This window comes from Moschus berezovskii, chromosome 9 (genome assembly GCF_049115385.1).
Source record: "Moschus berezovskii isolate FMDL1 chromosome 9, NW_MosBer_1.0, whole genome shotgun sequence".
In the NCBI taxonomy this organism is placed as follows: Eukaryota; Metazoa; Chordata; class Mammalia; order Artiodactyla; family Moschidae; genus Moschus; species Moschus berezovskii.
Window position 1 is genome coordinate 66,752,036 of NC_142468.1, and position 19,726 is coordinate 66,771,761.

The 19,726-nt window shown below is 42.3% G+C and overlaps 1 protein-coding gene and 1 pseudogene across 1 annotated transcript in view; both read right to left on the reverse strand.

Moving 5' to 3' along the window:
• LOC148776475 (stAR-related lipid transfer protein 9-like) overlaps positions 1–19,726 on the reverse strand; it is an 81,076-nt gene that overhangs the window by 38,010 nt on the left and 23,340 nt on the right. The window lies entirely within an intron of this gene.
• The window catches only part of LOC148776476 (importin subunit alpha-1 pseudogene), a 30,870-nt pseudogene that overhangs the window by 6,106 nt on the left and 5,038 nt on the right, over positions 1–19,726 (reverse strand).

Genomic DNA, 19,726 nt, shown 5'->3' on the forward strand with positions numbered 1-19,726 from the left:
CTGAACTGAACTGAAGAACTGTTCTGGGCTTCCCTAATAGCTCAATGATAAAGAATCCACCTGTCAATGCAGGAGACGTGGGTTCAGTCCCTGGGTTTGGAAGATCTTGTGGAGAAGGAAATGGAAACTGCAGTATTCTTGCTTGGGAAATCCTATGGGCTGAGGAGCTTGGTGAGCTGTAGTCCATCGGGTCAAAACAAAGTCGGGCATGACTTAGCAACTAAACAACAAAAGCACAGTTCTAAGTATTTTATATTTACTTACTCATTTAGTCCTCACAACAACTCTGAGGTAGGTATCATTACCCCCATTAACAGATAAGTAAAGCACAGAGAGATAGGATCACAGCCAGTAATCTGTGAAACTGGAAAACAAACCATACTTTTAATCACATACTTCACCACCTTTCATCTAGGATGGAGATGAGGGTTTAGAGGAAAGTCTAGGGTCCCTCTAGTATCAGACCCTAAAATATACCCTCTACTGAATGCAACTTTGATCACCTTATTCAAAAGATAAAAACAGGGCTTCCCTGGTGGGTCAGTAGTGAAGAACCTGCCTGCCAATGCAGGAAACATGGGTCAATACCTGATCCAGGAAGATTCCACATGCCATGGAGCTACTAAACCCATGCACCACAATTATTAACCCTGTGCTCTAGAGCCTGGGAGCTGCAACTACTGTGCCCACGTGCTGCAACTACTGAAGGCTGCATGCCCTAGAGCCTGTGCTCCACAAGGAGAGAAGCCACTGCAATGAGAAGCCTGAGCACCGCAACTAGAGTAACCCCCACTCATGGCAACTAGAGAAAACCCACGTGCAGCAATGAAGACCCAGCACAGCCAAAAATAAATACATAAAATTATGTTTTAGAAAGATAAAAACAGGAATCCCTGTCTACTTAACTAAAGCTTCTTTTTTATGCAAAGAGAAAAAAGTAAAGAAAAAAAAGTTGGGGACTTCCCTGGTGGTCCTGTGGCTAAGACCCTGTGCTCCCTATGCAAGAGGCCCAGGTTCGATCTCTGGTCAGGGAACTAGATCCCACATGCTGCAACAAAGATCAAAGCTCTCAAGTGCAGCAACTAAGACCCAGCATAGCCAAACAAATAAATAAATGGTTTAAAAAATACAATTGCACACAGCAGCAAACACTCAAACAGATATACACACAGAAACATAAATTCATATTTTTAGTTTAAGTACCTAATTCCTGAAGGAATCAAGAAAACTGAGCTTTAAGATCACCAAAATACATATCTTTGTTTATCTTGGAGAAGGAAATGGCAACCCACTCTAGTATCTTGCCTGGAAAATCCCATGGATGGAGGAGCCTGGTAGGCTGCAGTCCATGGGGTCGCAAAGAGTCGGACATGACTGAGCGACTTCACTTTCACTTTCATGCATTGGAGAAGGAAATGGCAACCCACTCCAGTGTTCTTGCCTGGAGAATCCCAGGGATGGGGGAGCGTGGTGGGCTGCCATCTATGGGGTCGCACAGAGTCGGACACAACTGAAGCGACTTAGCAGCAGCAGTCTATTTCTAACAGTGTTTTTTGCTAAGGAATATTCCCAGAGACAACTGTCCAAGTGGCACGTGAGATCTGATAGGTCCCATATGCGCCTTTCGTACTCTCTGGACATAAGCAAGGAATTCACAGGACAAATACATGGCTTTCCAGCTCTACCCCTTCCCTCCTCCCTGCAAAAAGAGATTCTTTAGACAAGTTCCTGTGAGAAAAGATGAAAGGTGGACTTATGGGAACAGAATTGAAGATTCTTGCTATTCCCACAGCTGCTTTTAAAAAGATGATCACAAGTGATTCCTTGATCATAATCTACCATGTCTTTTGTCATTTACCCCTTTTTCTACGCCACATCTGACTAAGCCCCAAGCAAAGTAAGTACAGGCAAAAGACAGACTGTCAAGCATTGTCGTTTAGCTGTGAAGTCGTGTCTGACTCTTTGAGACTCCATGGACTGTAGCCCTTTGTCCGTGGGATTTTCCAGGCAAGAATACTGGAGTGGGTTGCCACTTCCTCCTCCAAGGAGTCTTACTGACCCAGATTGAACCGGTGTCTCCTGCACTGGCAAGCAGATTCTTTACCACTGAGCCACCAGGGAAGCCCTTGTCAACCTTTAGATGACCCCAAATAAGGATGCTGTTAATAATAAGGGGGACTTCCTGGGATCCAGTAGCTAAGACTCCACACTTTAAGTGCTTCCACTGCAGGGGGCTTGAGTTCAATCCCTGGTCAGGGAACTAAGATCCCACATGCTGCACATCTCAGCCAAAAATAAAATAAAATAAACTGATAGCACCATTTAAAAAAAAAACCTGAAAAAAAAGAATGTTAATAAGGGTATGCCAAATTGGTTAAAGAGGAACTCTCTTGGGGAGCTCTGAATGGTAGACAGAGAGCTGCTGCTGGCCTCCTACAGCTACCGCTGGATTCTGAGCAGTGATGAATAATGCTCCATTGTTGTGTGGCCTGGCTGTGTGACGGTGGATACGGCAGACAGTTTCCAGTTTCCTGATTTCCTCACATAGCTTCACATTCATGACCCATCGTGTGAGACAACCTGATCACCTCTCTCCCAGGCAGCTTGAAAAAGCCCTATCACAATGGCAGGTTTAACTGTCATCACCAACAGGCACAAAGCAGAATCTGTGAGCAGCAGTCACATGGCAAGTGGACTTGTTAGCAGCTTCCCCAGCTGCTGGTCTGAACAAAGATAAAAAAGGTGGTTGGATTATTAGGTGTGAGGGCATCTTTGCATCTTCACAGGCAGAATCCAAATGGGATATGCTGTTTCATTGCCTTCAAGGTAGTGGATAAAATAAAGGGACGTTGCAGATCCATGGGGTTGCAGAGTCTGACACAAGTTAATGACTGAACAACAGCAGCAGATCCAGGAGAAGACCTTCATTCCATAAGACAGAACCTCCAAGAGCTAGGTATATGCAACAATTCAGGCAAATCATCTGAGAATCTTTCTATTCCTAGTAATCAGGATTTATGAGATAAGAGCTGGCAAAATTTTTCTATTATGAGCCATACAGCAAATATATTAGGCTTTATGGGCCATATGGTCTCTCACAACTGCTCAGCTCTGCCTTTGTAGTACAAAAGCATCCACAAATACTACACAAACAAATGGCAAGGCTATGCTCCAAGAAATCTTTACTAAATCGGGTGGTGGCCAGATGGAGTCCACAGGACATATTAATAGTTTGCCATCCAGGGCTATAGGGCGAAAGTCCTTTTTAGAGCCAACTTCTTCAAAAATATAAGTGGGTTTGAGGGTTCCAAAAGGATAAAGGAATCAAAGAAAAACTAAAGAGAGTCCTGCATACATGAAAGACCTTCTAACACTTTTAATACCTGGAATAACAAGAAACTTTGGCCTTGGAGTACAAAATAAAGCAGGGCAAAGACTAAGTTTTGCCAAGAGAAAGCACTGGTCATAGCAAACACCCTCTTCCAACAACACAAGAGACGACTCTACACATGGACATCACCAAATGGTCAATACCAAAACCACGTTGATTATATTCTTTGCAGTTAAAGATGGAGAAGCTCTATACAGTCAGCAAAAAGAAGACCAGGAGCTGACTATGGCTCAGATCATGAGTTCCTTATTGCAAAAATCAGGCTAAACTGAAGAAAGCAGGGAAAGACACTAGGTCATTCAAATATGATCTAAATCAAATCCCTTATGATTATACAGTGGAAGTGACAAATAGATTCAAGGGATTAGATCTGATAGAGTGCCTGAAGAACTATGGATGGAGGTTCATAATGCTGTACGGGAGGCAGTGATCAAAACCATCCCAAAGAAAAATAAATGCAAAAAGGTAAAATGGTTTTCTGAGGAGGCCTTACAAATAGCTGAGAAGAGAAGTGAAAGGTAAAGGAGAAAAGGAAAGATATACCCATCTGAATGCAAAGTTCCAAAGAATAGCAAAGAAATATAAGAAAGCCTTCTTAATTGAACAATGCAAAGAAATAGATGAAACAACAGAATGGGAAAGACTAGAGATCTCTTCAAGAAAATTAGATATACCAAGGGAACATTTCATGCAAAGATGGGCACAATAAAGGACATAATTAAAGGACCTAACAGAAACAGAAGATATTAAGAAGAGGTGGCAAGAATATACAGAAGGACTATAGAAAAAAGTTCTTCATGACCCAGATAACCACGATGGTACAATCACTCATCTAGAGCCAGACATCTTGGAGTGCAAAGTCAGGAAGGCCTGAAGAAGCATCACTACAAACAAAGCTAGTGGAGGTGATGGAATTCCAGTTGAGCTATTTCAATTCCTGAAAGATGATGCTGTGAAAGTGCTGCACTCAATATGCCAACAAATCTGGAAAACTCAGCAGTGGCCACAGGACTGGAAAAGGTCAGTTTTCATTCCAATCCCAAAGAACGGCAATGCCAAACAATGTTCAAACTACCATACAATTGCACTCATTTTCTCATGCTAGCAAAGTAATGCTCAAAATTCTCCAAGCCACACGTCAACAGTACGTGAACCAAGAACTTCCAGAAGTTCAAGCTGGATTTAGAAAAGGCAGAGGAACCAGAGCTCAAATTGCCAACATCTACTGGATCATAACGGAGAAGGCAACGGCAAGCCACTCCAGTACTATTGCCTAGAAAATCCCATGGATCGAGGAGCCTGGTGGGCTGCAGTCTGTGGGGTCGCTAGGGGTCGGACACGACTGAGCGACTTCACTTTCACTTTTCACTTTCTACTTTCACACATTGGAGAAGGAAATGGCAACCCACTCCAGTGTTCTTGCCTGGAGAATCCCAGGGATGGGGGAGCCTGGTGGGCTTCCGTCTATGGGGTCGCACAGAGTCGGACACGACTGAAGTGACTTAGCAGCAGCAACTGGATCATAGAAAAAGCAAGAGAATTCAAGAATATCTACATCTGCTTCATTGACTATGTGAATCACAACAAACTGTGAAAAACTCTTAAAGAGATGGGAATACCAGACCTCACCTTACCTGCCTCCTGAGAAACCTGTATGCAGGTCAAGAAACAACAGTTAGAACCAGACGAGGAACAATAGACTGATTCAAAATTGGGAAAGGAGTATGTCAAGGCTATATATTTTCACTCTGCTTATTTAACTTATATGCAACATCATGCAAAATGCTGGGCTGGATAAAGTACAGGCTGGAATCAAGATTGCAGGGAGGAATATCAATAACCTCAGATATGCAGATTACACCACCCTTATGGCAGAAAATGAAGAACTAAAGAGCCTCTTGATGAAGGTGAAAAAAGAGAGTGAAAAAGCTGGCTTAAAACTCAACATTCAAAAAACTAAGATCATGGCATCCAGTCTCATCACTTCATAGCAAATAAATGGGGAAAGAATGGAAACAGTGGCAGACTTTATTTTCTTGGGCTCCAAAATGACTGCAGATGGTGACTGCAGTCATGAAATTAAAAGATGCTTGCTCCTTGGAAGAAAAGCTATGACAAGCCTAGACAGTGTATTTTTTGAATCAAGATGGGTAAAACACGTACACCCATAGCAGATTCATGTCAATGGATGGCAAAACCAATATAATACTGTAAAGTAATTAGCCTCCAATTAAAATAAATTTATATATTTTTTTAATATAAATTTAATTGGAGGCTAATTACTTTACAATATTGTATTGGTTTTGCCATCCATTGACATGAATCTGCTACGGGTGTACATGTTTTACCCATCCTGATTCCCCCCTCCCACCTCCCTCCACATCCCATCCCTCTGGGTCATCCCAGTGCACCAGCCCCAAGCATCCTGTATCATGTATCAAACCTAGACTGGTGATTTGTTTCACATATGATAATATACATGTTTCAATGCCATTCTCCCAAATCATCCACCCTCGCCCTCTCCCACAGAGTCTAAAAGACTGTTCTATACATCTGTGTCTCTTCTGCTGACTCGCATACAGGGTTATCGTTACCATCTTTCTAAAGTCCATATATATGCATTATTATACTGTATTGGTGCTTTTATTTCTGGCTTACTTCACTCTGTATAATAGGGTCCAGTTTCATCCACCTCATTAGAACTGATTCAAATGTATTCTCTTTAATGGCTGAATACTACTCCATTGTGTATATGTACCACAGCGTTTTTATCCATTCGTCTGCTGATGGACATCTAGGTTGCTTCCATGTCCTGGCTATTATAAACAGTGCTGCAATGAACATTGGAGTACATGTGTCTCTTTCAATTCTGGTTTCCTCAGTGTGTATGCCCAGGAGTGGGATTGCTGGGTCGTATGGCAGTTCTATTTCCAGTTTTTTAAGGAATCTCCACACTGTTCTCCATAGTGGCTGTACTAGTTTGCATTCCCACCAACAGTGTAAGAGGGTTCCCTTTTCTCCACACCCTCTCCAGCATTTATTGCTTGTAGACTTTTGGATAGCAGTCATTCTGACTGGTGTGAAATGGTACCTCATTGTGGTTTTGATTTGCAATTCTCTGATAATGAGTGATGTTGAGCATCTTTTCATGTGTATGTTAGCCATCTGTATGTCTTCTTTGGAGAAATGTCTGTTTAGTTCTTTGGCCCATTTTTTGATTGGGTCGTTTATTTTTCTGGAATTGAGCTGCAGGAGTTGCTTGTATATTTTTGAGATTAATTCTTTGTCAGTTGCTTCACTGGCTATTATTTTCTCCCATTCTGAAGGCTGTCTTTTCACCTTGCTTATAGTTTCCTTTGTTGTGCAGAAGCTTTTAATTTTAATTAGGTCCCATTTGTTTATTTTTGTTTTTATTTCCAATATTCCGGGAGGTGGGTCATACAGGATCCTGCTGTGATTTATGTCAGAGAGTGTTTTGCCTATGTTCTCCTCTAGGAGTTTTATAGTTTCTGGTCTTACATTCAGATCTTTAATCTATTTTGAGTTTATCTTTGTGTATGGTGTTAGAAAGTGTTCTAGTTCATTCTTTAACAAACAAGTGGTTGACCAGTTTTCCCAGCACCACTTGTTAAAGAGATTGTCTTCTCTCTATTGTATATTCTTGCCTCCTTTGTCAAAGATAAGGTGTCCATAGGTGTGTGGATTTATCTCTGGGCTTTCTATTTTGTTCCCTTGATCTATATTTCTGTCTTTGTGCCAGTACCATACTGTCTTAATGACTGTTAGACAGTGTATTAAAAAGCAGAGACATCACTTTACCAACAAAGGTCTGTATAGTCAAAGCTATGGTTTTTCCAGTAGTCATGTATGGATGTGAAAGATGAACCATAAAGAAGACTGAGCACCAAAGAATCGATGCTTTTGAACTGAGGTGCTGGAGAAGACTCCTGAGAGTCCCTTGAACTTCAAGGAGATCAAACCAGTCAATCATAAAGGATATCAGTCCTGGATATCCATTGTAAGTACTGATACTGAAGCTCCAATACTTTGGCCACCTGAGGCAAAGAGCCAATTCATTAGAAAAGACCCTGATGCTGGGAAAGATTGAAGGCAGGAGGAGAGGGGAAGACAGAGGACAAGATGGTTGGATGGCATCACCGACTCAATGGACATAAGTTTGAGCAAGCTCCGGGAGATAGTGAAGGACAGGGAAGACTGGTGTGCTGCAGTCCATGGGCACGCAAAGAGTCAGATATGACTGAGCCACTGAACAACAACACTTTGAAACACATTAAGATCATTTACCATTGAAAATAAATGAAAGTACATGAACAAATCACCTTGACCCATTTTCTTAAAATACCTGATACTCTACCAAAGTTGGGCTTTCCAGGTGGTGTTAGTGGTAAAGAACCTGCCTGTCAATGCACTTTAGACATAAGAGACATCCTAGGGATTGGGTTTGATCCCTGGGTCAGGAAGATCCCCTAGAGGAGGAAACGGCAACCCACTCCAGTATTCTTGCCTGGAGAATCCCATGAACAGAGGAGCCTGGTGGGCTGCAGTCCAGAGTTGCACAGAGTCGGATACAACTGAAGCATGCGTGCATGCACTACTAAAGTTAAAGTTACGACAAGCTCAACATTGAAGAGTTAGCAGTCAGGACAAAGTTAGGTTACTGTAGCAAATCCCTAAAGCATAGTAGCTGAAAACAACAAAAGTTTATTTCTGGCTCATGCTACTTGGGGGTCAGTAGGGAGTCTTGGTGGTTGTAGCTTCTCTGACAGAACTATCTATCTCCAATGTTACTGATCTTGATGCCAGAAGGAAAGAGGGCTTTGCAAGGTCACAGATCAGCAACTGAAGGCTCAAACATCATTTCTTCTTAAATATACTCACAGAGCTCATCATATGCAAACTCCCCCCCACACACACAATGGGACCAGAAAGTGAATGTATCACACAACAGCCATGAATATTCAGTGAACAGCATGAATGATCATCACATAGCAATGGTTAAGCCACTTTTTCTTTTCACAGCTATTTGTAAGGCCTCCTCAGACAGCCATTTTGCTTTTTTGCATTTCTTTTCCATGGGGATGGTCTTGGTTCCTGTCTCCTGTACAATGTCACGAACCTCAGTCCATAATTCATCAGGCACTGTATCTATCAGATCTAGTCCCTTAAATATATTTCTTACTTCCACTGTATAATCATAAGGGATTTGATTTAGGTCATATCTGAATGGTCTAGTGGTTTTCCCTACTTTCTTCAATTTCAGTCTGAATTTGGCAATAAGGAGTTCATGATCTGAACCACAGTCAGCTCCTGGTCTTGTTTTTGCTATCTGTATAGAGCTTCTCCATCTTTGGCTGCAAAGAATATAATCAATCTGATTTTGGTGTTGACCATCTGGTGATGTCCATGTGTAGAGTCTTCTCTTGTGTTGTTGGAAGAGGGTGTTTGCTATGACCAGTGTGTTCTCTTGGCAAAACTCTATCAGCCTTTGCCCTGTTTCATTCCGTGCTCCAAGGTCAAATTTGCCTGTTACTCCAGGTATTTCTTGACTTTCTACTTTTGCATTCCAGTCCCCTATAATGAAAAGGACATCTTTTTTGGGTGTTAGTTCTAAAAGGTATTGTAGGTCTTCATAGAACCGTTCAACTTCAGCTTTTTCAGCATTACTGGTTGGGGCATAGACTTGGATTACTGTAATATTGAATGGCATCTGGTCCCATCACTTCATGGGAAATAGATGGGGAAACAGTGGAAACAATGTCAGACTTTATTTTTTTGGGCTCCAAAATCACTGCAGATGCTGACTGCAGCCAGGAAATTAAAAGACGCTTACTCCTTGGAAGGAAAGTTATGACCAACCTAAATAGCATATTAAAAAGCAGAGACATTACTTTGCCAACCAAGGTCCGTCTAGTCAAGGCTATGGTTTTTCCCGTGGTCATGTATGGATGTGAGAGTTGGACTGTGAAGAAAGCTATCACCGAAGAATTGATGCTTTTGAACTGTGGTGCTGGAGAAGACTCTTGAGAGTTCCTTGGACTTCAAGGAGATCCAACCAGTCCATTCTAGAGGAGATCAATCCTGGGTGTTCATTGGAAGGACTGATGCTAAAACTGAAACTCCAATACTTTGGCCACCTCATGCAACAAGCTGACTCATTGGAAAAGACTCTGATGTTGGGAGGGATTGGGGGCAGGAAGAGATGGGGATGACAGAGAATGAGATGGCTGGATGGCATCACCAGCTCAATGGACATGAGTTTGAGTGAACTCTGGGAGTTGGTGATGGATGGGGAGGCCTGGCGTGCTGTGATTCATGAGGTCGCAAAGAGTCGGACATGACTGAGCGACTGAACTGAAGCCACTTTTATTTATTCAATTTATTTATTTGGCTGTGCAGGGTCTTATTGTCGCATGTAAGATCTAGTTCCCTTACCAGGGATCAAACCCGGGACCCCTGCATTGGGAGTATGGAGTCTGAGCCACTGGACCACCAGGGAAGTTTCAAGCCATTTTTGGCTAAATGATCACAAAATGAGATTTTCTTAATAAAAACATATTTCCGATATTTTAGTTAACCAGAAATCACTGTCAACACTTCATGTACATTAAAAATTTCAAATTATTCAGTATATTCTTTCTTAGTGTCTAAGGATTTGGCAATGGCAGGACTTGAAGTCATCTTTATGAATATCAGTTCTCAATGCCCACACTGGTAGATGTAGAAGATACAGGAGACTATTTATAGACCACAGACCTAACTAGAAGACACATGGGGGAGGCACAGGGCTCTCCCAGGAAGTCTTGGGGAAGGACATACAGAGGGGTTTTCCCATAGCCCACTCTGGCATCAGCATGTATTTCAGAATTCCTTAGTTTCCTACCACACTCTTCTGACCAGCTTTGATGGTATAGGAGGTGTTGTTAATGTTCTACGTCTATATATCAATACATTTCAATTTCTTTACTATTTTCATGTGTACCAGCCAATGGGTGTGCTTTAACTTCCAAAAGTTAGTATCTGTATCCCTTTGTCTCTTTTTTTGGAGGACTGCCCTCCGGAGCTCCTTTTAAGAGCCAGATATTCTTCAAAAGGCAATTATTACCAGTGATGGATGGATGCAGGGAAACTTAGGACATTTTTGATTGCTGTTGTTGCTATTCAGTCAATCAGTCATGTCTGACTCTTTGCAACCCCATGGACTTCAGCACACCAGGCCTCTCTGTCCCTCACCATCTCCCGAAGTTTCCCCAAGTTGATGTCCAGTGCATCAGTGATGCCATCCACCTATCTCATCCTCTGACGCCCTCCTTTCCTTCTGCCCTCAATCCTTCCCAGCATCAGGGACTTTTCCAATGAGCCAGCTGTTCACATCAGATGACCAAACTACTGGCGTTTCAACCTCAGCATCAGTCCTTCCAACAAGTATTCAAGGGTTGATTTCCCTTAAGACTGACAGGTTTGACTCTTGATTCAGAAAACTATACTCTGAATCCGCCTGCAATGCAGAAGACCCTGGTTCAATTCCTGGGTTGGGAAGATCCACTGGAGAAGGGATAGGCTACCCACTCCAGTATTCTTGGAGTTCCCTTGTGGCTCATCTAGTAAAGAATCTGCCTGCAATGCAGGAGACCTGGGATCGATCCCTGGATTGGAAAGATCCCCTGGAGAAGGGAACGGCTACCAACTCCAGTACTCTGGCCTGGAGAAGTCCGTGGACTGTATAGTCCATGGAGTCGCAAAGAGTCAGACACGACGGAGCGTCTTTCACTTCACTATACTCTGTCTTCATGGAGTTGCTTGGACTCCTCCTTCCTGTCCTTGCAGTCTCAGTTCCCCACCCTACCAACCACTTCCTTTTCTAGCAATACTTCCTAATAAATGACCTTCACAGCTCCCCATTTCTGGATCTGTTACTGAGAAAGCCAGACAAAAACCAGCCCACTCACAGCACAAGGACAGAAAGGCTATGCAGTGCTACAGAAAGATGCCAGGATTTGGATTCAGGAGACTTCAAATGACAAAGTTCCCAGTTCTACAACTTATTAGGTGACAGCAGTCTTTATCAACTCTTCTAAACTGTAGAAACAGGGACTTCCCTGCTGGTTAGGAATCTGTGCTTCCACTGCAAGGGGCACAGGTTCAATTCCCAGGTGGGGAACTAAGATCCTACACCCAGTGCTGCCAAAAATATAAAAAATAAATGTGGAAATAATGGTATCTACCACAACAATTTTATGCAAATATATGTGATGATTACAATATATGTGAAAGCACACCGTAAACTAGAGAATATTACACTGGGAAGAAGTTAGCTCATTAAGATAACATGTTTCCCAGCTAATCCTTCCCCCAACCTATACTTATGACTATGTTCCCCCACTGTCTACACATAGTGGTGGTTCTGGATTTTAGAATGTATCATAATCCCCTGGAGGGCTATTTAAAAAGTTTGATGGATGCCACCCCTAGAATTTTGATTCAGTAGGTCTGAGGTAGAGCCCAATAAGTTCCCAGGTAATATCAATCTTGCTGATGTGGAAACTTCACTTTCTTTGAGAAGGAAAACTTCAGCCACCCCTGCAGAGTGAAACTGATAAGAAGTTTACAATGGTTCTACCTTACTACAGAAAGAATTTACAGGAAACGAAGACTAAGCCTTAAAAAACGTTACTGTTCTTTCCCATGCTGTGGATGTATGTCCTCATCTTATGAAATAACCATGTGCAAATGAAGTTGGCCATGAAGTAAACTTCCGTAGTGGAAACTCTATATTCTACCTCAACCCCATACTGACTGGCATTTAGATTTAAAAAAAAGAAGAGGTTCAGACAGTTGCCAGTCTAGTGTCATGACAGATATTAAAGTAACAAGAACATTTATTCACTATTGAAGTGTACTAGGTGATATTCAAAGCACTTTAGATACATTAACAATTTACTCCTCACAATATTCCATGAAGTTGATACTATTATCACCATTTTACAGATGAGACAACTAAATCAGAGAGCAATCCAAAAAGTTGCCCTGTCACACAGCTAGAAATGTCAGAGATGGGGTTCCAACCCAGACTCTGTGGCACTACAGCCCAGTCTTAACCAAAACCACAATTGCATGATGGATGACTTTTTAAAGTCATCTTAAAAAGTCATCATAAAAAAAAAAAAAGTCATCATAAAGTCTGACCAGTTTACAAAATTCTAACTCTATGACCTTTCTTCTTATCGGCTCCCCTTTATGTATATACCTTCCATTTCTATGTGGGCCATGTGATCAAGCATAAAGCTAACCCAAGCAAAGGCATAGCTTCCCAGAAAGCTTGCCAACTGCTCTGCCTGCATGATAACTCATGATGCTGGGCTGTAATGTAATCCTACATACAACAGTTAAATCTGGCATACACTCAGCCTGAAGAGTACCAAGGCTGAGGAGGACACTAAAGCAGCACACAGACTGGAACCCTGCTAATCGACTCTATTTTGAAGAGTTCTCTGTAACATTTTTTTTTTTTTTACAAAGAAATGCACCTGTTCACTTTCAGTATATTTCATAAATGTAAAACACAAAGCAAAAACAAACTAAAATGGGGAATTCCCTGGAAGTTCAATGGTTAAGACCCTGAGTTTCCAATGCAGGGGGCATGGGCTTGATATTCCTGGTTGGGGAACTAGGATCCTACATGACTCACGGCATAGCCAAAAAAAAGAAAGAGAGAGAGAGAGAGCACATCAAAATGCGTCTCTATTGCCAGAAACCAGGGGCTGAATGTAAGAGGAGGTTAATAGTATACTAACAGCTGCAAGTCAGAAAAAGAAAGGAAGGTTGAGGAGAAAGCCAGGAAAGGCTGTGTTTGGCCTGCCTGTCCACTTAAATTCAGAGATTAGCAGGCTAGGTAGGGACATTATTTCTCCTCTCAACATTGCAGAGCATACACTGGAAAAAAGCCCCAAGAAAGAGCTTTACAGTGTATTTTAACAGAGCACAAGTGGGACTTCTGAGGAGCTGGTAAGGCCCTATTTCTTGATCTGCATGCAGGTTATATAGGTGTGCTCAGTTTGTAAAAGTTCAAGTGGATAGAAAATTTGACCTGTTCACTTCTAATATAGGTGCACTTTTCTGTGTGTATATTCCACTTTAAAGCTTTAAAAAGCAGTTCTGTTTTTCCTACTAGCAAAAAATAATGGCACACATCTGTAAAGAATCTTTTCACCACAGTTTCTTCTACTACAGAACCTTGTTTGTGACACACTGATCAAGCATGGTGAACAGAGGTGAACAGAGGCTAGGGTCACTCATGTTCACTGAGGCCTTCAGTCCACTCTCTCCCCGCTGGACTACTTAGGCAGAGTGACATCACAGTGGGAGAGGGAGAAAAGAACAGCATTTCCTCTCTAGCTTTTTAAAATATATATATATAATTTATAAATTTATTTATTTTTGTCTATGCTGGGTCTCTTGTTTACTGTGTGGACTTTTTTCTGGCTCTAGGCCTGGGTGTGCACGTTTCAGTAATTGCGGCTCCCAGGCTCTAGAGCACAGGCTTAATAGTTGTGCTGCAGGGGCTGAGACGCTCTACAGCATGATGGATCTTCCTGGCGCCACGGTCGAACCCGAGTCTCCTGCGTTGGCAGGCAGATTCTGTACCACTGAGCCAACAGGGAACCCCTCCTCTCAAAGTTTTACGTTCCTCTTTGTCCTCACTCTCTTCTTCCAAAATGTCCCCTGTCCACCCCCATCAATCTCAGCAGCAAATTATGCAGAAGAGAAGCAGTCCCAGGAGTTGAACCCTTTGATTCAGGGCTGCCCTAGGCTGACTGTCAGAAGCAAACCCGAGCAGGTCCCGCAGTACAAAAGGGATAAAAAGCACATCACATGTCTGAGGCACCCATGCACACCACACAGTACGTGCTCAGTTAACAATGACTGAATAAATGAATACATAACCTGTGGGACCAATCCAGAATACACACCATAAATGGGTGCTGAATCAAATTAAACAATAGCTGTTCTCTAGGTCTCCCCTAAGTGCTTCCCGCGTTAATTCTGCATACGTGATCTTAGGTGAAGATAAACATCACCATGTCAGCGTCCTCCACAGAGCACTGCCTCCATATGTGTTCACAAGGGCTCTTTACCACCTTCTGTAATGAATCCCCTCAGGCAGTAGTCTGACAGGCAGTCAAGTAGGGCCAAGCTGCTTCAGGTCATTGGGAGTTGCAAGCGCTACTTTTATATAAGAAGAAAACAAGCCTGGAGGATGGAGTTTCTGTTTTTAACTCTCATTCCTGCCTAAGAGGAAAAAGTTTTCCTGCAACCATGCTGCTAGGAGCAAATTTCCTGTTTTTAATACTGTTTAGTCTGAATGGGTCTCTAGAGACCAATCTAAATGCTGGAGAAGCAAACGAGCTGAACCCCCAACATGGTTCCAGTTTCACAGTCTGGCTCAGCAGCCCAGCTGAAGCCGGTATCATTCTCAGCAATGCAAGGTCTGGTTAAAGAGATTAATTTCATGTTGATCTGAACAGCATCTGCCTCCTGCATCCCACCGGCAGGCAGCTTCCCCACCTCGAGCCACACTTTCCTCCTCCAACCCTGAAGACTGCCCTAGTTTGCAGAAGACAGAGCTGCATGTTAGAATCACGAGACCTCAAACCACACTCATCTTGTGGCACTTCTTGCACCTCAGATCTTTACCTCAAGTTACCTCAACCAAATAAAGTGTGACTCTGGCCTTAGCCAACAGCCCTGGAACAAAGGTGCTTCTTGGTGTTGTCACAGGCACTTATTAAAGTGCATGCAAAAGACAAAACAAAAACAAAAACTAGATGATCAAAGAGAGACCTGACAGTGTAGAGTACTTAGCTCAAAAGTCATTTGTTGGTGACAACCCAGAGATGCACTGACACAAACCTGGACAGTCACTCAGAAACTTGGGGCTGATTTTCAATGAAGCATAGTTGATAAACCTCTAAAAGCCCTAACGAAGCTGCTGAATGCCTGAGAGACTCATTCTCTCTGGTATATAAATGCTATGTGGAAGATACTGAGCAGATGAGGTTCATCTTCACTGAAAAATAAATATCTGGAAATTAAAGCGGGTGGAATTTAGGATAGAACTAGAAAACAATATAGGATTTCATCTCATTCAAAAACATATATTAAGATTCTTCTGGTTTCAAACTGGAGGTCCTGCTTTCATCTTTTCCTCCCCAGCATGAAACTGGACACCCCAGGGTACTTCACAGATGAGGAAGGACCTACTTAGAAAAAGAGGTACCAAGGGCTTCCTTGGTGGCTCAGTGGTAAAGAATCCACCTGCCAATGCACATGACATGGGTTCAATGCATGGTCCAGGAAGATCCCACATGCCACAGAGCAACTAAGCCCATGCACCACAACTACTGAGTTAGAGCCAGTGCAGCACAACTATTGAAGTCCACGTACACTAGAGCCCATGATCCACAAGAGAAGCCACTGTAATGAGAAGCCAGTGCACTGCAACAAAGAGTAGCCTCCGCTCACTGCAACTAAAGAAAAGCTTGTGCAGCAATGAAGACCTAGCATAGCCAAAAATAATTCAGTTCAGTTCAGTCGCTCAGTTGTGTCCGACTCTTTGCAACCCCATGGACTGCAGCACACCGGGCCTCCCTGTCCATCACCAACTCCTAGAGTTTATTCAAACTCATGTCCATTGAGTCAGTGATGCCATCCAACCATCTCATCCTCTGTCGTCCCCTTCTCCTTCCACCTTCAATCTTTCCCAGCATCAGGGTCTTTTCCAATGAGTCAGCTCTTCGCATCAGGTGGCCAAAGTATTGGAGTTTCAGCTTCAGTATCAGTCCTTCCAATGAATATTCAGGACTGATTTCCTTTAGGATTCACTGGTTGGATCTCCTTGCAGTCCAAGGGATTCTCAAGAGTCTTCTCCAACATCATAGTTCAAAAGCATCAATTCTTCAGCACTCAGCTTTCTTTATAGTCCAACTCTCATATCCATAGGTGACTACGGGAAAAACCACAGCCTTGACTAGACAGACCTTTATTGGCAAAGTAATGTCTCTGCTTTTTAATATGCTATCTAGGTTGGTCATAACTTTTCTCCCAAGGAGTAAGTGTCATTTAATTTCATGGCTGGAGTCACCATCTGCAGTGATTTTGGAGCCCCCCAAAATAAAGCCTTCTACTGTTTCTCCATGTATTTGCCATGAAGTGATGGGACCAGATGCCATAATCTTTGTTTTCTGAATGTTGAGCTTTAAGCCAACTTTTTCACTCTCCTCTTTCACTTTCATTAACACCCAGTTGTGGATGTGACTGGTGATGGAAGCAAGGTCTGATGCTGTCATTCTCCATCAGAAGGCAGACAGACTGAAAACCACAATCACAGAAAACTAACCAATCTAATCACATGGACCACAGCCTTGTCTAACTCAATGAAACTATGAGCCACGCCGTGTAGGGCCACCCAAGACAGACAGGTCATGGTGGAGAGTTCTGACAAAATGTGGCCCACTGAAGACGGGGATGGCAAACCACTTCAGTATTCGTGCCTTGAGAACCCCACGAACAGTATGAAAAGGCAAAAATAATTAATTAAAAAAAAAGAGGTATCAAAAAAAAAAAAAGGCTGACTTTCCTGGTGATCCAGTAGTTAAGACTCCACACATCCATTGTGGGTGGCACGGGTTCAATCCCTGGTCAGCGACCTAAGATCCTGCATGCCATGTGGTACAGCTAAAAAAGAAAAAGAGGTACCAGGCCATACTGAGTTGTGCCAGGAAGGAAAGGAGCAACCTGCTGGCAGGGTTAGTGCGCAGATCCCAGGTTCCTTCATGGGCACATTTCACCACTTGTAAAGTCCACTTCAAAACCTGGCTACTGGGGAAGAGTGGAGAAGTAGCTCCAGAAAGAATGAAGAGGCTGAGCCAAAGTAGAAACAACACTCAACTGTGGATGTGTCTGGTGGTGAAAGTAAAGTCCGATGCTATAAAGAATAATATTGCATAGGAACCTGGAATGTTAGGTTCAGGAATCAAGGTAAATTGGACATGGTCAATCAGGAGATATCAAGAGTGAACATCGACATTTTAGGAATCAATGAACTAAAATGGATGGAAATGGGTGAATTTAATTCAGATGACTAATATATTTACTACTGTGGGCAAGAATCCCTTAGAAGAAAAGGAGTAGCCCTCATAGTCAACAAAAGAGTCTAAAATGCAGTACTTGGGTACAATCTCAAAAACAACAGAATGATCTCAGTTCATTTCCAAGGCAAACCATTCAACATCACAGTAATCTAAGTCTATGCCCCAATCACTAATGCCAAAGAAGCTTAAATTCAATGGATACATAAATACCTACAAGACCTTCTAGAACTAACACCAAAAAAAAGATGTCCTTTTCATCATAGTTGACTGGAATGCAAAAGTAGGAAGTCAAGAGATACCTGGAGTAACAGGTAAGTTTGGCTTTGGAGAACAAAATGAAGCAGGGCAAAGGCAAACAGAATTTTGTCAAGAGAAAACACTGATCATAGCAAATACCCTCTTTCAACAACACAAGAGACGACTCTATACATGTACATCACCAGATGGTCAATACCAAAATCAGATTGATCATATTCTTTCCAGCTGAAGATGGAAAACCTCTATACAGCCAGCAAAACGAAGACTGGGAGCTGACTGTGGCTCATGAGCTCCTTATTGCAAAATTCAGGCTCAATTGAAGAAAGTAAGGAAAACCACTAGGCCTTCAGGTATAACCTAAATCAAATCCACTTATGATTATACAGTGGAGGTGATGAATAGATTCAAGAGATTAGATCTGGTAGATAGAGTGTCTAAAGAACTATGGATGGAGGTTCATAACATTGTACAGGAGGTGGTGACCAAAACCACCCCAAAGAAAAAGAAATGCATAAAGGCAAAATGGTAGTCTGAGGAGGCCTTACAAACACCTGAGGAAAGAAGAGAAGCGAAAGGAAAAGGAAAAAGGGAAAGATATACCCATCTGAATGCAGAGTTCCAGAGAATAGCAAGGAGAGATAAGAAAGCCTTCTTAATTGAACATTGCAAAGAAATAGAGGAAAACAATAGAATGGAAAAGGCTAGAGATCTCATCAAGAAATAGGAGATACCAAAGAGATGGGCACAATAAAGGACAGAAATGGAAAGAACCTAACAGAAGCGGAAGAGATTAAGAAGAGGTGGCAAGAATACACAGAAGAACTATACAAAAAAGGTCTTAATGACCCGAACAACCACAAGAGTATGGTCACTCACCTAGAGCCAAACATCCTGGAGTGTGAAGTCAAGTAGGGCTTAGGAAGTTTGTTTCACAAACAAAACCAGTGGAGGTGATGGAATTCCAGCTGAGCTATTTCAAATCCTAAAAGATGATGCTGTGAAAGTGCTGCACTCAACTTGTCAGCAAATTTAGAAAACTCATCAATGGCCGCAGAACTGGAAAAGGTCATTTTCATTCCAATCCCAAAGAAGGGCAATGCCAAACAATGTTCAAACTATCGCACAATTGCACTCATTTCACAAGCTAGTAAAGTAATGCTCAAAATTCTCCAAGCTAAGCTTCAACAGTACGTGAACTGAGAACTTTCAGATGTTCAAGCTGGATTTAGAAAAGGCAAAGGAACCAAAGATCAAATTGCCAGCATCCACTGGATCAAAGAAAAAGCAAGGGAATTCCAGAAAAACATCTACTTCTACTTCACTGACTGCACGGAAGCCTTTGACTGTGTGGATCATAACTGTGAAAAATTCTTCAAGAGATGTAATACCAGACCACCTCCCCTGCCTCCTGAGAAACCTGTATGCAGGTCAAGAAGCAACAGTTAGAACTGGACATGGAACAACAGACTGGTTCAAAATTGGGAAAGGAGTACGTCAAGGCTGTATATTGTCACCCTGCTTATTTAACTTATATGCAGAGTATACCATGCGAAATGCCAGGCTGGATGAATCCTAAGCTGGAATCAAAACTGCCAAGAGAAATGCCAACAACCTCAGATATGCAGATAATACCACTCTAATGGCAGAAAGTGAATGGGAACTAGAGTCTTTTGCTGAAAGTGAAACAGGAGAGTGAAAAAGTTGGCTTAAAACTCAGCACTCAAAAAACTAAGATCATGGCATCAAGTCCCATCACTTAATGGCAAATAGATGAGGGGAAAGTGGAAACTGACAGATTTTTTTTCTTGGGCTCCAAAATCACCGCTGATGGTGACTGCAGTAATGAAATTAATGGACACTCACTCCTTAGAAAGTTAGACAAATCTAGACAGTGTAATAAAAGCAGAGA